This window comes from Aedes albopictus, chromosome 1, assembly GCF_035046485.1.
Source record: "Aedes albopictus strain Foshan chromosome 1, AalbF5, whole genome shotgun sequence".
Lineage (NCBI taxonomy): Eukaryota > Metazoa > Arthropoda > Insecta > Diptera > Culicidae > Aedes > Aedes albopictus.
The window spans coordinates 62,798,911-62,821,738 of NC_085136.1; the positions used below are offsets into that span (position 1 = coordinate 62,798,911).

At 38.1% G+C, this 22,828-nt stretch overlaps 1 protein-coding gene and 1 long non-coding RNA gene across 2 annotated transcripts in view; one reads left to right on the top strand and one right to left on the bottom strand.

The window, feature by feature from the left end:
• LOC109401938 (AF4/FMR2 family member lilli) overlaps positions 1-22,828 on the bottom strand; it is a 601,758-nt gene that overhangs the window by 469,320 nt on the left and 109,610 nt on the right.
• LOC115256805 (uncharacterized) lies at positions 15,985-16,643 on the top strand. The gene is made up of 4 exons (XR_009996087.1): positions 15,985-16,217; positions 16,305-16,360; positions 16,428-16,523; positions 16,585-16,643. It is a non-coding gene; the product is annotated as an uncharacterized LOC115256805 (long non-coding RNA).

Here is a 22,828-nt window from a genome sequence, read left to right on the forward strand (position 1 = left end):
GGAGCAGGCCGGGAGGTAAGATCACAGACAAACAGATGATGCGATGCTGATCACACACAAACAGATGATGCGATGCTGATCACAGACAAACAGATGATGTGATGATGATCATAGACAAACATACACTGAAATAAATTTTGTTGTGGAAACTACCGATTCCATAGTAAAATTACTAACCGTACCTATGATTCTCAACCGACAACAAAATCTGTTAAGGTAGCTGAAATATGCTTGAAATTACAATGCATTGTAGTAAATTCAACTAAAAGCATGGTCTTCTCAACAACAAAACATTGTTAATTTTTCCAGGAAACGCATTTTACAACACAGTATGCATAAAAATACAATGCTCATTTGTTAAATTAAAATTATTTTTGGTAATGTTAACTGAACTGCTAGTTAAGTTGACAATGTTTTAGTGGAATTAACTGGGAAATGTTGTCGGTTGAGGATCATAGGTACGGTTAGTAATTTTACTATGGAATCGTTAGTTTCCACAATAACATTTATTTCAGTGTATGATGTGATGATGATCACAGACAAACAGATGATGTGATGCTGATCACAGACAAACAGATAATGTGACTGAGTATAATTCTGGGATATTTACGACCACAAAATGTAAAGAATTTGAACATGTGTGAGCTGAAGTGCAAATATGCCACATGCACATCAAGCAACCTAGTAGGCGTGCAAACGGTCGTCGCGTCACCACTTTGCGAACGTCAAAAGATAAACGCAAGTCACTTTCTGAGGGCACCCTTGCACTAAATCGATTTTGAATTGGATAAATAAGACGTTTTCGCCATCGTCTCAAATTTACGAGCTATAATATCAATATCATCGACGAAACCAAGCAGCTCAATAGACTTCTTGAAAATCGTCCCACTCGTGTTTATCCCCGCTCTCCTTATTACACCCTCTAACGCAATGTTGAACAGCAAGCACGAACGATCATCACCTTGTCGTAACTCTCTGCGAGATTCGAAGGGACTCGAGAGTGTCCCTGATACTCGAACTACGTACATCACTCGATCCATCGTCGCCTTGATCAATCGTATCAGTTTATCCGGGAATCCGTATTCAAACTCTGCCTCATAGCGACAGTAAAAACAGTTCACAGCATGTCAAGACAATCGCATCCTTACTTTAGTAAGAAACTGTGTCTCATGGCGATAGTAAAAATAGTCCACAGCGCGTCCGGATGACCGCATCCTTACTTTTCTAAGAAACTCAATCCCATGGCGACAGTACAAACAGTCCACAGCGCGTCCGGATGACCGTACTTCTATTTTTTGTAAGAGATTCTGTCTCATGACGAAAGTAGAAACAGTCCACAGCGCGTCCGGATGACCGCACCCTCACTTTTGTAAGAAATTCTCATAGCGACTGTTAAAACAGTCCACTGCGCGTCCGGATGACCGCACCCTTACTTCTGTAAAAGATTCTGTCTCATGGCAACAGTAAACAGTCCACAGCGTGTCCGGATGACCGCACCCTTACGTTTGCAAGAAATTCTCATAGCGACAGCTAAAACAGTCCACAGCGTGTCCGGATGACCACATCCTTACTTTTGTAAAAGATTCTGTCTCTCTCATGGCAACAGTAACAACAGTTCACAGCGTGTCCAGATGACTGCACCCTCACTTTTGTGAGGAGCTCTATCTCATAGCGACAGTAAAACAGTTCACAGCGCGTCCGGATGACCGCACCCTTATTTATGTAACCAATTTTGTCTCATGGTGAATTGATCTATCATATGGCTGGAAGTTGAAACTTCAACATTTGTGTTTGTTGTATAACACAAGTTTACAAAATAAAACGAAAGTCGTGAACTTCTGTCAACGACCAAAATTTTTGAAGCACAATTTAGTGCTGATTTCGAAACCGACCTTCAAAAAATTTAAAGTAGAACAGTTTTTGAGATTTAGCTCAATATCGAGTTTTGCAACTTTTCAAAATATGTAATTTACTAAAATTCAAATATATTGCGTTTTGTTCAACCAATTTTAAATCTTTTTCCATAAATTAAAAGCTGAATACAATACAATTCGGTCATCTGAATGCAGGTTTTGCGTCAGATTGATGAAATTCAAGATATTGGCGAGTTTTAGGGACGATCTTCTTAAATTTTAGCAAAATTCCCTATTTTTTTTGAAGAAATGTATTTTTTTCAATAAGAAAAAACCAATTTAAAAATTCTTTCTCGACGTTTATTTGACATATCATATGTAGGCGAGTTACAGTAAAAAATTCAGCTCAATCGGAGCATTGATTACGGAGAATGAGGTGTGTGAAGTGAGCGACGTTGCTTAAAAATAGAACAAAAATCGATTTCAAATCATCAACCTTGTATGGAAAGTCGAAAAATTTTCCGCTCTACTGTAATTTTTTTCCTTCGCGTTTTCGAACTCAGGGCATGATTCTACACCAAAAATGATCATCAGCTTACCGAGTTCAAAAATGCTGTAAACTAGTGTAATTGTTGTTCCATCAGAATCTGACCGAAGGAAATAGACGGTATGACATTTATAGAAGATACGCCTAAGGGAAGAACTGTGAGACACGGATTACATATTTTGGTTTGGAATGTAGTCATAAATAGTAAAGTTTGATATTTGTTTATTACCTATGTAAGCTTTGCAAGTTTATCGTGATGAATGATCCGTGTTACTGATTAAAATTCGAAGGCTGCGCACAACTTTCACCATGATCAAAAATATCTCGAACAGGGTGGTGTCGTAACACAGTTGTGCGACGTATGGTTTAATGACAGTTCAATACTACTAATGGGACTACTACTAACTACTAATTCAGTAAAACTTTGCTGGTGGCAGACATGTGTACAGTAGATATATATTATCGCTCAGTGCTCATCGATTATCAATTCTATAATTACAAATTAAATAAAACAAGAACAACATCAAAACATGAACAACTGTGGAAAGCTGATGTTAAAATGGAACGAAAAAAATTAAATTCCTGAGTAGAGGGAGGATGAGTGGTATTGAATCAGCATTGTTGTCAGACTAGCCTTCCAATGGACGCTGGTAGCACATGGTCTGCCAAATGCACTTCAAGCAATCTAGTAGGCGTGCAAACGGTCGACGCGTCACCACTTCGCGAACGTCAAAAGATAAACACAAGTCACTTCCTGGGGGAACCCGCTTGTCCACAATAATTCCAAGCTCCACAGATCCAACCAGTCCAACTTCTATAGTGGACTGAATCATATCTGGTCAACCGTGATCTTATAGTCAGATTTATTGGGCAGAAGTCAACGGCCGTACGCGCCACTTCGGGGGTGCCGCAAGGCTCTCATTTAGGTCCGCTTTTATTTATCTTGTGATTATTAATTTATGCTGATGATATGAAACTATATCTTAACCCTTTGAAGCCGGAATTTTTCCAAGCGTTATTATGGAGTTTTTTCTACTTTTTTCTGTAGTTTTGGTGGTCAATAGCATAAAAACGGTAGAAAATTATGAAGAATATTTTTTCTGGATATCTTAGGTCATCCGAACTATTCTTGAGTATAGATCCCTAAGTCAACGGGTGTAACGGTAACTTCTTTCATTATACAAAGCTACGATTTGTAATCTATCATGTCCAGTGAGTCTTCTGCAAGTTCAACAGGCAGTATCAGATCAGTTGGGATATCCTAGGTCGTCCAAACTGTTCTTGAACTTAGATCCTAAAGTCTACGGGTGTAACGGTAATTTTGTTCATTATACAAAACTATGATTTGTAATCTATCATGTCCAGTAAGTCTTCTGATAGGTTAATAGACAATATCAGATCAGTCGGGATATCCTAGGTCATTCAAACTGTTCTTGAGTATAGATCTTTAAGTCTACGGGTGTAACGGTAACTTCTTTCATTATACAAAGCTACGAATTGTAATCTATCATGTCCAGTAAGTCTCCTGAGAGGTTAATAGACAAAATCAGATCTGTCGAGATATCCTAGGTCATCCAAACTGTTCTTGAGTTTAGATATTAAAGTCTACGGGTGTGACGTTAACTTGTTTCATTGTATAAAGCTATGATTTGTAATCTATCATGTTCAGTAAGTCTCCTGAAAGGTTAATAGACAATATCAGGTCAGTAGGGATGTTCTTGGTTATCCAAACTGTTCTTGAGTTTAGATCCTTAAGTCGACGGGTGTAACGGTAACTTCTTGCATTATACAAAGGTATGATTATACGTTACGATTATACGATTAACTACGTTATTCTTGTAAATTTGAAAGACTTCGTTATAGAACAGTTTGGACGACCCTAAATGTCCCAATGGTTTATAATTAGCTAGTAGACTTCAGATTGCTCCAGTAACCGCGGTTGATTATGCAACGTTACTCGGTATAACAGATATGAGTACTGTTACGAGTGTAGATCTGAAGTTCTGAACTCCAAAGTAGTTTGACTGACCTGGAATATTCCTGTAGTGTCTCTTAATGACATTTGTGATTTCAAGAGCTTCGTGGATCCCAACAGATTATGCAATACTATTATTTATGGCGAAAACACATAAAGTTTCTCTTGTAGATTCGAAGGATTTCATTATAGAACAGTTTGGACAAACCTCATTGTCCCAAAGGTTTATAATAAGCTAGTAGACTTCAGATTGCTCCAGTAACTGCGGTTGATTATGCAGCGGTACTCGGTATAACAGATATGGATACTGTTACGAGTGTAGACCTGAAGTCCTGAACACCAAGGTATTTTGGCTGACCTGGAATATGCCTATAGTATCTATAAATGACATTGTAGATGTCAAGAGCTTCACAGATCCCAAAAGGCTATGTAACACTATTATTTGTGACGAAAATACATAAAACTATTCTTGTAGATTTGAAGGACTTCACTATAGGACAATTTGGAAAACTTAGAACATCCCAGAAAATAAAACATCTTTTGATATTCTTGACTAAGGCTAAATGAATTCATATAAACGTAACCCACGTCCAAGTTCAGCTTTTAGGTCAACTGGTATGCCAATTATTTCGTTTTTCCAAATTTCATGGTGTTCAGGATGTTCTAGGTTATCAATGAAGTCCCAAATACAAATATTCCCATTTTTCCCTAATAGAGGACTCAGTTTGCTACAACTTTTCCGAAGACAGTATACTGTTTTATCGAAAGGGTGAATTCATACAGCCGTTTCTATGTTGGGGTCATATATGACCCCTCCGGCTTCAAAGGGTTAAGGCGAAAAAGGAAGCATTTCCTTACTTTTTGGTTTTTGATTTTTTTTATTAAATAACGAAGCAATATTTTTAAAATCAGTTTTCGTACACAGTTAGAGGAAGGATCAAGGTATCTCCTGATTTTTTTTTCAGGTGAAAATTGTTTTTCAGTTTTGAGGAAACCATTTTTGAATAAAATTTCCAAAAATATGATTTTTGAAAAAATGGTAAAAGTTTTACACCTGAAAAAATCTAGAGGATAGCTCGACCCATTCTCTAACTGTGTATGAAAACCGATTTTGAGAATATTGCTTCGTTATTTAATAAAAAATCAAAAACCAAAAAAATTAGGAAATACTTGGAGTTTCGCCTAAAGATAAAAAATTCAAAGGGTAGAATAAACATAAGTTAAAATACACAAGAATAAAATTTAAAAAAAAGTTAAAAATACTGGAGACATTGAATCGTTTCAAAACGACATAAAAAATTTCAGTTGAATGTGAAGAAATGCAACCTAATTTCTTTTAGTAGGAAACGAAATACCACTAATATAGCAATAACTCTTGGAAATCAAAATTTTGATAGGTGCAACAGAATCAAAGATTTATGTATTCTTTTGGATTCAAAACTTACTTTTATGATCACAACAACACAATTATTAATAGAGCAAATAGCATGCTGAGCTCCATAAAACCACAGACAAACAGACGTAACACCTTGAACGATTTTCATGGAAATCCATCGCCCAGTTCACACTACCATCACGTGGTGGAAAAGTTGCACGAATCACTATGTTGTGCAATATCGTCAACAGAAGGCGCTAGTGTGAAACGTCAATCGGATAGAAAAACGATGCGCGCGCCTCTGGTTGTGAAAGCCACAACTATGAACATTTAAAATGATCGTTAAAAGCGTGGTCGATGGAACTTTCGCAAGTGTTACGTCTGTTTGTCTGTGATAAAACGCTTTTGTCATAACTTTAATGATCCTTACACTATTAAAACGTTGTATATAGCCTATGTCAGATCAATATTAGAATATTGCAGCATAGATAGAATTGAGTCTGTACAGAAGCAGTTTTTGTTATATGCACTCCCCAGATAAGGCTGGTCATCATTTGCTTTATGGTGTTATAAATCTCGATGTATGCTTCTTTATAAATATTGAAACATTAATTAACTATGCTTGTTTATAATAATCACAATGAACACATTGATTTCACATTTTCCAAGACAAGATTTAAGGAATACTTAAGATCATTAAGTTAACGAAGAGTTGCGTATTGAAAGATGCATAATTCCAATATAAGTGAACTAGTACTTAAGACAATATGTAACAACACGGTCTACATATGTTATTGACGACAATAAAAAATAAACATTTATGAGTGCTTCGGAAGTTAATAATGCACAAATTCTTCAAGATGTGTTGTGGAAAGCCATTGTCTCAGGTCACGTGGAGATTGTACGACTACTATTAAAAGCGTTAGTGTTAACGATACGACAAGCTGTGGATCAACGCCATTAAGTAAATCAGCTTCGCGGGCTCACACGAACGACGTTGTAAAAACACTGCTCGACCATGATGCTGTCATTGACACCAGGGACAATGACAATATGACACCCCTTATGAAAGCATGCAATGCAGGCCATGAGACAATTGTTATAATTCTACTAGAACAAATGGCTGACCCAAATGCTCAAGCTACTTGCCAATTTATTGCTCTTCATTATGCAACGTACTGTGGCCATCCTGGATGGAGGAGCGGAAGTCAATGCTGTCGATGATAATCAACGTACTCCCCTGCATTTGGCGGTCACAGGCAACCATGAGGAAATAGTGAAACTTCTTCTTTTGCGATTAGCCAATCAAAACCTTCAGGATTCGAACCAAGACACGCCTCTCCATCTAGCAAAACCTAGTCAATACACTGAATGTTCCGAGATGCTTATCAACGAGCGCACCGATTTGAATTTTCAAAACAAAAAGGGATGAACGCAACAAAGTTGTACCTCAGTTGATCCAACCGAAGAATCTGAATGTCCCGGACTTTAAGGGACGTAGACCTCTACACTTGGCTATGGACAAAATTTCTGTTGAAAACGTATTGCCAAGTTTTTCACCGGATGTTGACCCCAACGTCTCGGACCATAAGCAGCAAACGCCGCCCCTCCATCTGGCAGCTCAACACGGCAACTTGGACATTGTCAATTTCTTGATTTTGCTTTGGCTGACCAAGCCATGTGGGAAATTACACTGTTGAAAATGCTTTGACATCCATGTGCACAACAGAACATGTGCTCGATGAACAAATTGAGATTTGAAATTATGAAAAGAAATCCACGTACTCCGGTGAGACTCGAACTCACGACTCCCAATTCGCTAGACGGGCGCTTCTATTCCTTCAAGCTACGGAGTCACTCGACTATCTCCGTCGCCAGCAGGCCTAGAACTGAACTCGATTCCACAATCGCACATGGTTATCTTCTTTTCACAATCCAAACCCCCTTCGGATGGGATTAGATGAACATCTAACACATTGTCTGTTGTGCACATGTATGTCAAAGCGGGAGAGGAAGTTATTTTTAATTGTCGAGAGCTTCGGGCACTGCCTTCCAATCACTTATTGGTATGGCAATTAGTGTGCAGTCGGACTCTCGACGGGTCGGTCCTCGGCCGACCGAATACGGTAAGGGTGACCGTAGCACCTTACAAATGTCAATTTCTTGATTTTGCTTTGGCTGACCAAGCCATGTGGGAAATTACACTGTTGAAAATGCTTTCAACAGTGTAATTTCCCACATGGCTTGGTCAGCCAAAGCAAAATCAAGAAATTGACATTTGTAAGGTGCTACGGTCACCCTTACCGTATTCGGTCGGCCGAGGACCGACCCGTCGAGAGTCCGACTGCACACTAATTGCCATACCAATAAGTGATTGGAAGGCAGTGCCCGAAGCTCTCGACAATTAAAAATAACTTCCTCTCCCGCTTTGACATACATGTGCACAACAGACAATGTGTTAGATGTTCATCTAATCCCATCCGAAGGGGGTTTGGATTGTGAAAAGAAGATAACCATGTGCGATTGTGGAATCGAGTTCAGTTCTAGGCCTGCTGGCGACGGAGATAGTCGAGTGACTCCGTAGCTTGAAGGAATAGAAGCGCCCGTCTAGCGAATTGGGAGTCGTGAGTTCGAGTCTCACCGGAGTACGTGGATTTCTTTTCATAATTTCAAATCTCAATTTGTTCATCGAGCACATGTTCTGTTGTGCACATGGATGTCAAAGCATTTTCAACAGTATAATTTCCCACATGGCTTGGTCAGCCAAAGCAAAATCAAGAAATTGACATTTGTAAGGTGCTACGGTCACCCTTACCGTATTCGGTCGGCCGAGGACCGACCCGTCGAGAGTCCGACTGCACACTAATTGCCATACCAATAAGTGATTGGAAGGCAGTGCCCGAAGCTCTCGACAATTAAAAATAACTTCCTCTCCCGCTTTGACATACATGTGCACAACAGACAATGTGTTAGATGTTCATCTAATCCCATCCGAAGGGGGTTTGGATTGTGAAAAGAAGATAACCATGTGCGATTGTGGAATCGAGTTCAGTTCTAGGCCTGCTGGCGACGGAGATAGTCGAGTGACTCCGTAGCTTGAAGGAATAGAAGCGCCCGTCTAGCGAATTGGGAGTCGTGAGTTCGAGTCTCACCGGAGTACGTGGATTTCTTTTCATAATTTCAAATCTCAATTTGTTCATCGAGCACATGTTCTGTTGTGCACATGGATGTCAAAGCATTTTCAACAGTGTAATTTCCCACATGGCTTGGTCAGCCAAAGCAAAATCAAGAAATTGACATTTGTAAGGTGCTACGGTCACCCTTACCGTATTCGGTCGGCCGAGGACCGACCCGTCGAGAGTCCGACTGCACACTAATTGCCATACCAATAAGTGATTGGAAGGCAGTGCCCGAAGCTCTCGACAATTAAAAATAACTTCCTCTCCCGCTTTGACATACATGTGCACAACAGACAATGTGTTAGATGTTCATCTAATCCCATCCGAAGGGGGTTTGGATTGTGAAAAGAAGATAACCATGTGCGATTGTGGAATCGAGTTCAGTTCTAGGCCTGCTGGCGACGGAGATAGTCGAGTGACTCCGTAGCTTGAAGGAATAGAAGCGCCCGTCTAGCGAATTGGGAGTCGTGAGTTCGAGTCTCACCGGAGTACGTGGATTTCTTTTCATAATTTCAAATCTCAATTTGTTCATCGAGCACATGTTCTGTTGTGCACATGGATGTCAAAGCATTTTCAACAGTGTAACTTGGACATTGTTCGCCAGCTGTCCTCGCCATTTCCACAACAATTATCGACGTTCTGGACAAGGACCACAATACACCTGGCTCCACCTGACCCTGCAGCATGTTAATGGGGAAACGGCAAAGCTACTGATTAGAAGATCGTCCAGATTGGAAACGCCGCCTCACCTGGCATCGCACGCAGGTCTGGACCTGGAAGTCTGCTCTCTCATCCAAAAAGGCGTACAAGTGAACCCCCGCGACTGAATGCAACGTACACCTCTACATCTGGCGGCCCTCCCAGGGTCACGTCGGTGTTGTGCACGTCTCGATCGATAACTCAGCCCAAGTGGACGTCACGGATAGAAATGGGAGAACGCCACTCGAATTGGCAGTTAAACGGAAATAGGACGATGTTTTCACTGTGTTACAGAATTAAAATTATAAATCCGTTTAGAAAATTATTGTTTTTTTTTATCATTTTTGTAGTGTGAATCACTGCCTGTTCTCGATACGCCCAACTTCGTTTCGTAGACATTTCTGTTTGTTTCACCGCACCAGTTGTAAATGCCGTTGTTCCGACGCCGCAACTAGATCAGTTTTTTTTTCTTGAACCGGTCTAATAATGGACCCGTCTAACCGCAACATAACCACCGCACTATACTGGTTTCTGCTTTTAGTAGTGTTGCGTGTACGTACACACTGCATTACACGAACACCACTTGAGTTACTGGTTGAAAATAGTAAACAAAGATCAGCTGTTCCCAGCAAAATCAAATAGGCATATTTTCAACCAGTAGATTTGCATTAGTGTAAGCGACACCACGCTGCGAAACCACTATGACAGCTCGCGTGTCTCAGCTCGCGTGCTGTGGTAGTGGTAGGAAATGAGAGAGATGTGATATGTGAAGTAGTGATAAAAAATAGTAAACAAGCGGCAAAGTGCAGTTTCGCCATTGCAATCAAATCGCAGCTGAAAAGTTTAGGAATCACGGAGAAAAAACATGTAGTTTGAATCAACTAACACGTTTGTTGAATTACAAACTGAACAAATAGTTGTTTCGAAATGTAGTTTTGTTGTTTTTGATCCACGTTTACAATTTGGAACAAACCGGAAAATTGGTTGTTTCTACTATCATATAGTGATATAAAACAACTGCCGAATTAGTTATTTAAAATCGAAAACTTTGTTATTTCTACAAACAGTTTGGTTTGTATTTACCAATACAGTAGACGTTCGCTCGGTGCAAAAGGTTTAACTGCAATGCTTTTTAACTGCAAGCCCGCTAAGTGCAACACTTTTGCACCGCTATCTGTCAAAAACAAAACGTCAACAGAGTTGCGATGTTTTTCAGATGCACTACAGCTGCATTGCGATGTTTTTGAGTGCATTCTGGCTGCGTTCAACAACAATTAACAACTGTTTGACGGCTGTCAGTCGTTGCAGTTAGCGAATTTCATTCGGTAACTGAAACGTAAACATGTTGCACTTATCGAACGGCTACTGTATACGGTTTGTTTTTGATTCAGATAAACACAGTAAAATATTAGGTAAGTTCAACAAATCGGGCAGTAAAATTAAACCGATATTTTGTTTGGAGAGGAAACAACCAATTATTTGGTTTGAAACTGACCAGAACAAACTAAACTTTGGTTTGTTTCTGCCACCGTGCCACCTGATTCTCTTTGTCTGGTGTGGCTCTGATATGAGATTCATTTTACACTAATGGTTTGATAAGCTCGGTCTGCAGCCATGTTCCAGAATTCTTTGCTAGACTTTTCTGCTGCGTGATTGATCAAAATTTGATTTGAATCCAAATCCTGGCTGCATAAGAGAAGAGAAATAACCAAGTTGATTTTTACTTAAAATTTGTCTGCATTCTAATTAATAAGCACATTTTTCAGCATCACAAAATGCCAACTCTCACGTTATAAAAATGTTATTGCATCTTGTACGTGGAGGAGAGCCCGATTCTTGGGTTGTCTGATTCTCGGAACCACAGAAAGTCTGAATGGAAGAAGCATCTAAGGATCCTGGAGAAAAAGTTCGTAAAAAATAAAAATATTAAAAACAAATTCGTTCATTTTATTTGATGCGTAAAAATGATTGGGAATTGTAAGGGAAATGAGTGAAGGGGAAGGGGGGGGGGTGTGAACGGGTGTAACGCTGCATGTGATTTCAACAAACAAGTTCGTTGATTTAAACTGTAGATATTGTTTGTTTCAAACTAAATATTAGTTGATTTAATCGACGAACGTTGGTAGACTTAATTACCATTTTGGTTTGTTTTGATAACTGACAAGAATGAATAACCGACCGAAAGGTTAAATCAAACTAAACGTTTGTTGAATTTGATGACTGAGTAATAGGCTGCGGCTTATTTTTAAAAAGTTGTTGAAACCTGGAATTCGTAAGCTCTTTTGGATTCAAATGACACAAAAAGAGAAACCTCTGAGTTTAAGCCAAAAATATTGTGATTTAGAGGTCGCGCAATCGCTTCAAAGTTGAATTTTCAAGTAATAAAAAAGGTGTTTTCACTTCAAGTGCCATAACTTTCTCAATTTTCAACCGATTTTCAATCTTTTTTTTATGAATTTCTCACAAATTGAATTTCGAATAAACTCCAAAGTCACGCAAAATATGAGTTTTTGAAGATTTAATTCATTTTTTTCTTCTTTTTACAAAGTTTTTTTTAACTCTAGAGTCCTATAACTTTTTAACCGTTTGACCACCGTTTCAATTTTTTTAGCTTGCTTTTGTAAATATTGTTTTTGCCTATCTTTGTCCTAAACAAACTTTTCATCAAAGTAGTCATTTTTATGATACTTTTCACCAAAAACTGCCAAAACATGCCTTAATGATTTTTTCATGCAAACTTGGAGTTTTTGACGATTATTTGCAATTTTTTACTCCGAACCAGATACTTAGCATCATATTTAGGGATATGGAACATATTGGAGGATTTTGTTTTTCAAATTTTTTTTTCTCGTATTTCGAACATAAAAATATTTTTTGATTCTGAACACTCCAAAAACTGAAGTTTAAGGCTTCCATATGATTATTGAGAATATTTTTTCCACTTTGAGCCCAAAACTAAGCATAAAAACTATAAAAAATTTGCCAAAATTCTGATTTTTCCAACAAAATACGTGATTCTGAACGGTTTTTGGTATTTATCTATTTTGAAACGATTTTTTGAAGGTACAGTTTATTCACAGCATTCTTAGGCAACAAAAATATCTACAAAAGCAAGCTAAAAAATTTAAAATTGGTCAAACGGTTAAAAAGTTATAGGACTCTAAAGTTGAAATGTTTTGTGAAAAGAAGAAAAAAATGAATTAAATCTTCAAAAACTCATATTTTGCGTGACTTTGAAAAAAAATGATGTTTTACAAGTTTATTCGAAATTCAACTTGTGAGAAATTCATGAAAAAGATTGAAAATCGGTTGAAAATTAAGAAAGTTATGGCACTTGAAGTGAAAACACCTTTTTATTACTCGAAAATTCGACTTCGAAGCGATTGCGCGACCTCTAAATCTCAATATTTTTGGCTTAAACTCAGAGGTTTCCCTTTTTGTGTAATTTGAATCCGAAAGAACTTACAAATTCCAGGATTCAACAACTTATGAAAAATAAGCCGCAGCCTACTGGGTAATTACTAACAATATAGTTTGTTTTAACAAACGGCGGTAGTTGAATTCAACTAATATTTTGTTTGTGCCAAATTCAATGCGGTATTCCGGTTGAATCAAACTAAATATTGGTTGTGTTTACTATTATTTTTTCTCCGTGGTGGTATTAATCAGTAGTTGAACTTGCAAAAGTACAGCGCGGTGCAAAGTGCTGTGTCATCTACTAGAAAAACCGTAAGTTAAAACCTGAAAAGAAATGTTAATGGTTGGTGGAACGATTCCATATACTTACCTGCATATTTTCCCTTAGCTGCACAAATTTTCACCGGCACCGGGTAGCCCGGAAACAAGGAAGGTTACCGATGAAACCTACCGTGCCAGTATAGTGTAATGTAAGTAGACTCGAATAGAAGTTGGTCGAGATTCGATAAATAATCATAAATATTCGTGTCCCAAAAATAGCAACCGCGCAAATCTACCAATTTAGGGTAACTGCACCCATATTAAACCACCTTGATTTAACCCTTTGGAGCCGGAGAGGTCATATATGACCCCAACATAGAAACGGCTGTATAAAGTCACCCACTCGATAAAACAGAATACTGTATTCGGCAAACTTGTTGCAAATTGAGTCCTCTATTAGGGAAAAATGGGAATATTTGTATTTGGGCCTTCATTGATAACCTAGAGCATCCTGAACACCATGAAATTTGGAAAAACGAAATAATTGACATAGAAGTTGTTCTAAAAGCTGAACTTGGATGTGGGTTACGTTTATATGTATTCATTTAGCCTTCGTCAAGAATATAAAAAGGTTTTTTATATTCTGGGATGTTCTAGGTGTTCCAAACTGTCCTATAGTAAAGTCCTTTAAATCTAAAAGAATACTTTTATGCATTTTCGCTACGAATAATAGCATTGCATTACCTACTGGAATCCGTGAAGCTCTTGACATCTGCAATGTCATTTAAAGATACTATAGGGATATTCCAGGTCAGCCAAACTACCTTGGAGTTCAGAATTTCAGGTCTACACTCGCAACAGTAGCCATATCTGTTATACTGAGTAACCTTGCATAATCAACAGCAGTTACTGGAGCAACCTGAAGTCTACTAGCTTATTATGAATCTTCGGGACATTAAGAAACGTCCAAACTGTTCTATAATGAAGTCCTTCAAATCTACAAGAAAAACTTTACGTACTTTCGCCATAAATAATAGTATTTCATAATTTGCTGGGATCCACGAAGCTCTCAAAAACTCAAATGTCATGGAGCGACACTACAGGGATATTCCAGGTCAGCCAAACTACCTTTGAGTTCAGGACTACTGGTCTACACTAGAGATGGGCAAAACAGTTCTTTCAAGAGAATCGTTCTCAATTGATCCGTTCTTTAGAAAGAACTAGTTCTTGTGAACCGTTCTACCGCTCAGTAGGTTTTATCGTTGTTTTGTGATTCTAATGTTGAGTTAGTACTTAGGTTAGGTGAGTTAGGTAATTGGCCCTACTTGACATTTAATGTTTTGTAAATCCAACTCCGCAATAAATAATATGAAATATAGGATCTTGTGCATCCTCCCGTTATTCTCCAATTGCTGTTCTCCAACCGACTGCATATCATCGGAGAACTGTTTGCGAGTTGGCTTGACAGATCATTTATTCAACTCTCTCAGAAACCAAACTTCGTTCTTTGGAAAAGCTGAATGAACGCTTCTAAGGGACATTCAGTTTTCCTGTTTTTAAGAGAATTGAGAACTACCGTTCTTTTCAAACGAATGACCGTTCATTCATTCTTTTCTAAGAACTAGTTCTTTTGAACCGTTCGCAAACGGTTTGCCCATCTCTAGTCTACACTCGTAATAGTATCCATATATGTTATACTGAGTAACGCTGCATAATCAACCGCATTTACTGGAACAATCTGAAGTCTACTAACATATTATAAATCTTTAGAACATTCAGGGTTATCCAAACTGTTCTATAAATAAGTCCTTCAAATCTACAAGAATAACTTTATTAATTTTCGCCATAATCTTGCATAATCTGCTGGGATACGCGAAGCTTTTGATGTCTCAAATGTCATTTATAGACACTACAGGGGATTTCCAGGTCAGTCAAACTACATTGTAGTTAAGGACGTCAGGTCAACACTCGTAACAACAGCCATATCTACTATACTGAGTAACTTTGCATATTTATATGTGGTTACTGATCCAATCTGAAGTCTTTTTTTTTATTATATACCTTTGGGATATTCAGGTTCGTCAAAACTGTTCTATAATGAAGTCCTTCAAATCTACAAGAGAAACTTTATGTGTTTTCACCATAAAAATAGCATGGCATAGTCTGCTGAGATCCGTGAAGCTCTTGAAATCTCAAATGTCCTTTAGAGACACTATGGGAATGTTCAAGGTTAGCCAAACTATCTTTGAGTTCAAAACTTCAGGTTTACTCTCGTAACATCAGCTATATCTGATATACTGAGTAACGTTTCATAATCAATCGTGCAACTTGAAGTATATTATTTATTATTTATTATGAACCTTTGGGATATTGAGGGTTGTCCAAACTATCCTGAAGTACACTTCTGATTATAGCTTTTGCCACTACGTTAAGTACCGTGATTTCGGGTGAAATTGATCACTTTTCGTAGTTTTTTAAGGATAATTTCTGAATACTTGTCGATATGGTTAAATTTAATGCATTAAAACAAGTATGACCATGGTTTTCATCAGTCAACGAGGTTAAAAATTCTACTGCAAATCATTTTATCACAAAAAATATCATTAGAAATAAAAAATTCTAATTTCGGGGTGAAAATGATCAGTCAGTGAAATGTTTTTGTGCATGCTGACTGTTGCGATGGGATAGCGCTTGGACACCCCTGGTGAAAAGCATAACTGCAACATGACACATCGAACGCAGATCGGCTGTGGGAAGTAAAAGAAAAGCAACAACAAATGAGAAGTGCAGTGGTAGAAACGGTAGAAACAGATTTGTGAAGAGTTTATCACCTTCAGAAAATACCTTTAATTGTGCAAAGTAGGAAGGCAATATCTAGTGTATCGTATAGTGTATACTGTGATATTAATCCGTAAGTAGAAGCTCGGAAAACGTTGAATTACTCCAAAATTATGCTGAGCTCATCCGTGATACTTACGTGATTGTTTTCCCTCCACAGCTGCGGTGAATCGGTTCTCAAAACGAGTGAAATGCCCATCGGCTTAATGCTTGATAGTAAGTAGGAAACCTGTGAGAAAATAGTTAGTTTGATTGTATGATTGTATGATACGCGCACTTGTAGGCTTTCCTTGAATAGGGCAGAGGTTCCCAAACACGTCACACAAGGAACATTTGTGAATGGCGCGGAAGTGAATTGTGGGAAGGAAACCACTTTCTTGTAAGTTACTAATATTAAGAATATGATGGAATTTGTTATTAATTGTTAATAAAATTTGCAGTTGAGCATCGCTGAAAACAAGTCGGCTGCTACAAAAAATCTGGTTTCCCTTCGGGAACACTGGCCATATTTTTTCCTTCTGAATTAACCACCACTGAATGCGAAAAGCTATGAAAAATATTTACAAGTTTACTAAATTTTTAATGCTTAAAGTTTTAAGTTAAATAAATCTAAGAAGAACGCCTGAAAGTATGCAATTTCCATACTAAATATGTTATAACTCCCGGAAAAGTACAATTTTATGCATTAATTTCAATATTTATAGAACTTTTGATGACGAAATCGGGTTTAGCTAATTATTTATTATTACGTTTATTCGAATTATTCGTTACATGTGCGATACAGCTACGGTAACAAAAGTTTGAAAGCGTCTTTGAAGTTCGTCTGACAGGCAGTTTCGTAAAACATTGAATTTTATACAAAAATATATAACTAAATGGCTGTAAAACATGTAAACTCATCATTCAATACCTCTCCATACCTCTTGAGCTAGTTGATAAACATTTTTTACAATTTTTTTAAATTTTAAACGTTTTTTTTAACAAATAAAAATGGCCTACTCGTCGATCAATTTCACCCGAAATCACGGTAGTGTTACATAATCCACTGTACTCACCAAAGTAGTTAGACGAACAATAAGCGTTGTTATATATTTTTGGGATATTATGGGCTTCCTTATTGTTATGAAGCTAAGTTGATGAAAACAACCACTTTAACTTTCAGAAGACTTACTGCACCTAATAGATTACAAATCGTAGCTTTGTATAGTAAAAGAAGTTACCGTTACACCCGAAGACTTTAAGATCTAAACTCAAGAACAGTTTGGGTGACCTAGGTTATCCCGACTGTTCTGATACTGTCTATTAACCTCTTAGAAGACTTACTGGACATGTTAGATTACAAATCGTAGCTTTGTGTAATGAAAGAAGTTACCGTAACACCCATAGACTATAGGATCTAAACTCAAGAACAGTTTAGATGACCTAGGATATCCCGACTGATCTAATACTGTCCATTGAACTTTCAGAAGACTTACTGGACATGATAGATTACAAATCGTAGCTTTGTTTAATGAAAGAAGTTACCGTTACATCCGTAGATATTAGGATCTAAACTCAAGAATAGTTTGGATGACGTAGGATATCCAGAAAAAATATTCTGCATAATATTATACCATTTTTATGCTATTGACCTCAAAAACCACAGAAAAACGTAGAAAAAACTCCATAATAACGCTTGGAAAAATTCCGGCTTCAAAGGGTTAAAAGATTGAAAAAGAAGTCGTGGCAGGGGAAACCACTTAATTGTAAGTTGTTAGTTATTAAGTTTGTGTTGTTAATTGTATTAATTGAATTTTTGTCTTGAGTTTTGTTAATAAATTTCAGTTTAAGCGTTGCTACAAAAAACTTGAGCCGCTCTAAAAACCTGGTTCCCCTCTCGGGAACAGCCGTTTTTGTTTTTTTTTTTTGCAGTTTCTCATCGTAATAGGCTGTTTTACCTCACGCAAATCTGCCAGGAAAAGGCCTCTTTTCCCACACTAAATTAGCAGTGTAGTAATGGCTCATTACAGCACTGATTTGCGTTGCGTAATGAACCATTACAGCACTGTTTTCGGTTTTAGTAAATTCAAAAATTCAGTATCAAAAAGTTACCGGCAAAACATGTCGTTGATTATTTTTCCCAAGAAGTTTGGATCCATATCAAGCTGGAAAAAATATAAAAATAGTGGGTATTGCCAATTTTCGTACGGTAAAAAATATTTGTATGAAATTTATTTAAATAAATGGCCATTTTTCAAAAAATCTCGCCGGGGTGACCTCTAAACGTCATTTCTGAAAGTTGCCGTCATACAAAAGTTTGTTTCTAACACCCTTAGCTATCATTTGCAGGGTGAGCTCCCAAGTTTTTTGACCATGTGCAATTTTAGGACAACCTACTCTCTATTCTTCCTTAACGTTGAACCATTCGTCATTGAAATCATCGTCATCATCAAACATTTGAAAGCAGTTTTTTTTTTCGTTCAAATCAAACATTTTTGCAACGAAAATAGATTCACTGCATTCTACATGAGGAATGTAATACAGTGAATATATTTTCGTGGTCATTGTTTTGATTTTCAACGAAAAAACTGCTTTTCTATTTACCGAAAAATGATGACGAATGCTTGAGCCTTAAGAGATTTTCCCTACTTCAAGCAATAGGCCGTTCGAGGCCCACTTTTGGATCGGTTTTATTTTGATCTAGCTGAGTGATCATTTGGCTTAGTGATACTTTGGCCAAATGTCTTTATGGTCTAATGAACCAGTATCGACAGACAGTATTTAAAGGACCTTTGCTGTCAGCTATATCTCATACAAGATCAGATCGCATAGGTATTATTCATTTATTTTGTTTAGGGCTATCCTTTCAAATGATTTCTTCTGGTATTGCAGTTGTCATTGTTTTTTTGTATTATTCCTTCTTCCAACAATGTTTGCTTTTTCTAACAGTAGTGATAATACTGTCGGCATCGTAACTATTATTTTTTGTATTTTTTTAAATTTATTTTTCAGAACTTTTGAATATCAGCATGACTTAATTCTCAAATGAAGACCAGTCTGAGCCAGAATGTTTCAATTAGTATAGATCGACTAGAAAATATTTAAATTGTGAAAAAAAATGCGATAACGGTTTTCGGGAAATGTAGCATTCCAGAAAATGGATTTCCAGGAAACAATTTTCTGGAGAATGGGTCATTTCGCATAATGTTTTCCAGGAAAGGGCATAGATTTTGAATACCTGAGTTTATTATCGCCTGTCTTTAGATAGTCGCGCTCTGTGTTAAACTACATTTTGCTAAGGTTTATTTTATTTCATTTATTTTTTGAAAGTGCGAAAAAATTAAGGAAAATTTGTGGACTTCGTGGCCGAACGGTTAGCGGCGTCAGTCGTTTAGGTGTCTCGTAAGCCTCGGAGTGTGGGTTCGATTCCCGCTCCAGTCGAGGAAAACTTTACATCAAATGGAAAATTTTCCACTGAGCCACTGGGTGTAATATGTGTTGTCTATTGTCGAATGTTTGTAATGTTCAGTTTGTAAAGGCCGCAAGTGTATTCTCTTTCTAGAAATAATAAAAAGGAAACCCATCTTCTCCTATATCCTTTATGAAAAACATATATAAACCATCATCAGAATAACCTATCCAAAAAGGTTAGGTTAGGTATCTTTATTAGAGAGATTTTCAGGCCGAGGCTGGTTCATCTTTTATTATCCAAAACTATTCTTTCGGGGTAGTGGCCTTTTCGGGGTAGTAGCGTTCGAGGTAATGGTGCATTCGGGGTAATGGCTTTCGGGGTAATTGCTTTCGGGGTAATTGCTTTCGGGGTAGTGGCATTTGGGGTAATGGGGTAGAACCCTCAGGGGATTTTCGGGGAGTCTCAGGGGTGTTTCAGGGGGTTTCCCGAGGATTTTAGCAACGTTTCGGGGACGATTGGGGTGTCTCAGGACGAAGGTCTCATGGGGTTTCCAGGAGGTTTTGGAAGCGTTTCATGCAGTTGTCTGTCTCAAGATGTCTCAGGGGATTTCCCGGTATCTTTCACAAGGCTTGAGAGGTTTTATGGGGTCTCAGGGGCGTTCCATAGGCTTTTCAGGGAGTCTCAAGGAATTTCAGCTAGTATCATAAAGTTCTTGTGGGTCAACGGGGCTTCGGGGATGTCAGAGGATCTCAAGGTGTTGAGGCGAAACTGGAAGCATTTCCTAATTTTTTTGGTTTTTGATTTTTTATTAAATAACGAAGCAATATTTTCAAAATCGGTATTCGTACACATGTAGAGTATGGATTAAGGTATCTTCTGAATTTTTTTGTGGTAGAGAATATTTTCTAAACCAAAAAGTGAGGAAATGCTTCCGGTTTCACCTTAAAGAAGATTTTAGAAGATTCATCCATGAGCTGTTGGAGTGTCGGGAGCATTTTAGGGAACCTCGAGTGCGTTTCAATGGGTTTAAGTGGCATGTCGTTTCTTGAGCTTGAACTTGGGCTTGATACTGGATGCTACTCCAGAATCGCCAGACCAGCTACGCTCACACAAGGAACCAATGAGATATCTGCCGGGGACTACCAGGCATCTTTAGTGTGTGGGCGTTGGTGATCTTCTATTTTTAGGCGACAATGGCGCCTGCCACATCAAGTTGCAGGTCAATGTGGAGAAGGGGAAGGAAGTGATGATTGCAATCGTTTTATCCGCATCAGACCGAATATACCTCTGCGTCTGCACAAATTCATGCAGATGTCGGAGTGTTGGTGGGATATGGTTGACAGAGGGTTCACACATTGGTGTGTGGATGCCAGTCGTAAGGTGAAAGATTAGTGAATTTATTACCATTGAAGATATTGTGGCACAGTTCGCTTGATTGCATAACTTGAAGGCGTTACATGATAGTTGGGCGCTGTGCTGTGCGAGAAAGTTAGAAGGAAGGGAAAAGGCTTTTTCAACCCGTTTCTGTTCTAGCGATGGCTATGAACATGTGAATATACATGAGTTGGGAATTCCTCCAACAATTCACACTGGAATTTCTCCAGGAATTACTCTTGCAGGGAATATTCCATAGTTTTCTCCAGTGATTCCTCCGGATATTTCTCCGAAGATTCCTTAAGGAAATTTACAAGATTTTTTTAAATTTTTTTCCAGGAATTGTTTTAAAAAGTTCTCTAGAGATTCCTTTAGAAACTCCACCAAGGATTCCTCCAAGAATTTCTCCAGGGATAACTCCAGGAACCCCCTCAGAGATTTATCGAGGAATTCCTCAAAGGAATTATCAAGAAATTCTTCCTGGGATTTTTCAAGAATTCCTCCAGGAATTTCTCCGGGAATTCTTCCCAAAATTTCTTTTGAACTTTCTTCAGAGATTCCACCGGGAATTCCTCCAGGAATTAATGCAGGGATTTCTCCCGAGATTTGTCACGGAACTCCTCCAGAGATTCGTCAAGGAATTTCTGCAGGAGTTCTTCCGAAAACTTCTCCAAATTAGTCGGGGAATTCATCTTAGATTTTTTCCAGGAATTCATCTCAGAGTTTCTCACAAAAACCATCCAGGATTTCCTCCAGCTCCAAGATTTCCTCCAGAAGTTCGTCCACGAACTCTTCCATAGAATTCTTCAGAGATGCCTCCAGGAATTCGTTCAGAAATTTCTCCAAAAATTCCTCCAGGCATTCGTTCTGAGATTTCTCCAGGATGTTATTCAAGGATTCCTTCAGGGGATTCTTCAGGAATTCCTCCAGAGATTCCTCCACAGATTTCTCCAGAGAATTCTCCAGAAATTTCTACATAGATTTTTCCAGGGATACCTGCAGAAATTTCCCCTGGGATTCGTGCATGATTTTTTTTTTCCAGGGATTCGTTCATAAACTCATCCAGAGATCCTTCCAGCGATTTCTTCACAGATTGCTCCAGGTAATCTTTCAGGAACTCGTTCAAATTCTTCTAATGGGATTCTGACGGAATTCTAGCAGAAATTTATAGGGTTTTTCTAAAAGTAATTTTTGAAGATTTTTTGAAGGAATTTTCAGAGGAACTCCAAGAGAAATCCCTGGAAAATTTTCGTAGGAATTCTTGTAATATTCCGGGATGGCTTTCTGGAGAAGTTACTGGAGGACTTCATGAAGAGATTACTGAAGGAATTCTTGGAGGAATTGCTGGAAAATTCCTTGGATGAATTTCTGTTGGAATTTCTTGGAGAAATTTTTGAGGACATTCCTTTGGGAATTCTTGAAAAAACCCTGGAGGAATTCTTAGAGGAAAACTTGGATGATGTTCTGGTGGAATTTCTGGAGAATTTTTTCGAGAAGTTTCTGCAGAAATGGCTGGAAAAAATCCTGGAGGAACTCCTGAATGAGTTCTGGGTAGAACTGCTGAAGGAATTATTTGAGGAATTAGTGGAGGGATTCTTGGATAAATTCCTGGAGGAATTTCTGTAGGATTTCCTGGAGAAATTTTCAAAGAAATTCTTGGAGGGCTTCATAGAGGAGTTCCTAGAAAAAAAGCTCTGAAGGAATTTATTATGTAGAGAGGAGGGAGAAAGTATATAGAAAGATACAAAGTAGGAGGAAAATGACGGGCCAGGGATTCCCGGTTCCATTCTCGGTCTGTCCAAGATCGTGAGAAGAACTTTATTGAGTTCCTTGGGCGTAGAGCAGCGTTTCTCAAACTATGGGTCGCGACCCACTAGTGAGTCGCGGGATGATTTTTGGAGGATCGCGAAAGTTTAGAC